This window comes from Myotis davidii, unplaced genomic scaffold (assembly GCF_000327345.1).
Source record: "Myotis davidii unplaced genomic scaffold, ASM32734v1 scaffold38, whole genome shotgun sequence".
NCBI classification, from domain to species: Eukaryota; Metazoa; Chordata; class Mammalia; order Chiroptera; family Vespertilionidae; genus Myotis; species Myotis davidii.
The window spans coordinates 85,424-87,839 of NW_006291383.1; positions in this window are offsets into that span (position 1 = coordinate 85,424).

Sequence of the window (2,416 nt, forward strand, 5' to 3'; positions counted from 1 at the left end):
GCGCTCTGTGCCCGACGGGAAGGCACGTCCTCGCGGGGCACTGCGGGCAGCACCTGCAGTTCTCTGGCACCCGCTCTGGGGTGCAGAAGGAATCCGGAGGTCCCCGGGGCTTCAGAAGCCCCCCCGGGTTCTCACGGTAACGGAGAGCCCGGGCCTCCCAGGCTGAACGGCTGTGGTATCCGAAATTGACCCTGGAAGCTGGGTGCCCGGTCCCCTAGCTTCGCTTACACCCCGAAAGGTGCTGGCAGAGCCTGAGCATCAACCGCCTACTGTCTGTCGGTGGTTAGTTAGTTAGCACGTCAGTGAGCCACCCAGTCCCCCGCCCCTTCCTAGTCAGAATGGAGCCCACCTCTCTGGGAGGTGGGAAAGATGGAATCAGGTCACCTGTAAGTCTTTTGTATACATTGTCAATGACCCAGCGTGAAGCCCTAGGCGTTGTGGGCGGTTTCTCTGTTCCCCGCAGCAGCCCTGCGCTGCGCTTGGCTTCCTAAAACCTCCTTGGAAGGATGACTGCTCCCGGCTTGGGATAGAGGGAGTCATTGCAGAATTCAGGCCTTGCCATGCCCGGTCCCAGAGGCTGTGGCATACACAGGGCTGTGTACCCTTGCCCTTCCTCTGGTGTCTTGCACACAGTAGGTTGGTCGGTAAGCATTTATTTAATCGGTTATTCCCCCCAAGATATAAGAAGGAATGCCTGCGCTTTCGCTCAAAAGATGTTCCTTGGGGAAGAGGATGAAGTGGCCCAAGTGACATCAGCTCTTGGCAAGAAACAATAGGTAAACTCGATGAATGCATAGGCAAATTTCTCTCAGGTCGGCCTGTCCTCTTTCATTCTTTAACACCTAGGAATAATTTATTCAGAGAACTCCCAAATTCACTGCCCTCTCCCTCTGCCTGCCCTCATTATTCCTATCATAGTCCTGGGCCCATCCCCCCATCAGCATCTTCTTCACTTTTCTTAGATTATTTCCACAATTGTTCATTTTGTTTCCTCTCTGCCATTTTTCTTTCTATTCTTTTTTAAAATATATTTTTTTCTTGATTTCATAGAGGAAAGGAGAGGGAGAGAGAGATGGAAACATCAGTAATGAGAGGGAATCATTGATTGGCTGCTTCCTGCACACCCCCTACTGGGGACCCGGCCTGCAACTTGGGCATGTGCCCGACCTGAAATGAAACCATGACCTCCTGGTTCATAGGCGTGGCTCAACCACTGAGCCACACTGGCTGGGCTCTATTTTTTTTTTTTCATCCACATTTCCCCACTACCTCCTTCTCTTCCTTTACTATTTAGTTCAGTTTGAGAGGGGATATTCTGCTAAACCATCTCTTTAGGTATCAACAATTTGAGCCATTTCAACTGGATTTCAGGGACAAGCCCTTAGGAAATGAGAATAAAATTGCTAAAGGTTAATGATCATTGAAAACTGTGCCAACAGACTTCTAAGTGGTTTACATCTATCTGTTGACTCATTGAAGACTCACAACCATCCTACCAGGAAGATACAATTAGCCCTGTTTTATAAAGGAGGAAACTGAGGCCCAGAGACGTTGCCCCAGTTAACAGCCTTGTAATCTTCGGAGCTGTACTAACCACAAGCTGGGTCCGTTCACCATCATAGTGCCCGCCCAGGAAACATTTGCTGAATAAATGCTCCTTATTTCAGTTCCCAAGAACAGCTCGTTAGGCCACCTGGAAACTGAGGTCCTGAGGGGTGGGAGCGAGCTGTGAGTGTTTTCCTGGGCCTCCTGGGGAGGGCTGGACCACACCCCTGTCTCAGCACCCCACCCCCAACCCCAGGTGCTGCCTAGCAGGGCAATCTAAGTCGGAGGTTCTTGCTGCAGGTGAGACTGGAAGCCAGTACTTAACTTAGACTGGAGGTGAGAATGACTCGGGACAAGGAGCTTCAGAGCTGCAGACAACCCTGAAACGCGCGGGGCCGCTACTCAAGCTCAGGGCGACAGAAATCACTCTGCAGAGGCGCTGGCTTCCAAAACTAGACTGTGCTGTGACTTGGGGCGGGCACACGGGACTCCGGGAAAGGCCTCTCCAGCAAGCCCGCACCACTTGGGAAGTGGTTGTTGAGTCTTCCTAATGAGCCTGAGGGTCCACGGAAGGGGAACGAGAACCAGTAGCGAGTGGCCCTACGGGGTTCAGAGAGGAAAGACACTGCTGCTCGGCGCGCAGCGACCCAGATCGAGGCGGGCCTTGATCCAGGCCGACCTGGGTCCCGTTCATCTTAGAGGGAGGCTTGGTGACCCTTTCCCAGAAGATGACGTCTGCTCTGGCCGCGAGAGGCCAGCAGGTGAGCCGGAAGAGCAGCTATTTGGGGCTCCTGGGAATCCTGTTGGACGGCGCCCGGGAAGGATGCATGGAATTGGACCGCTGGCGAGAGACAGGCGGAGCCCCACCCTC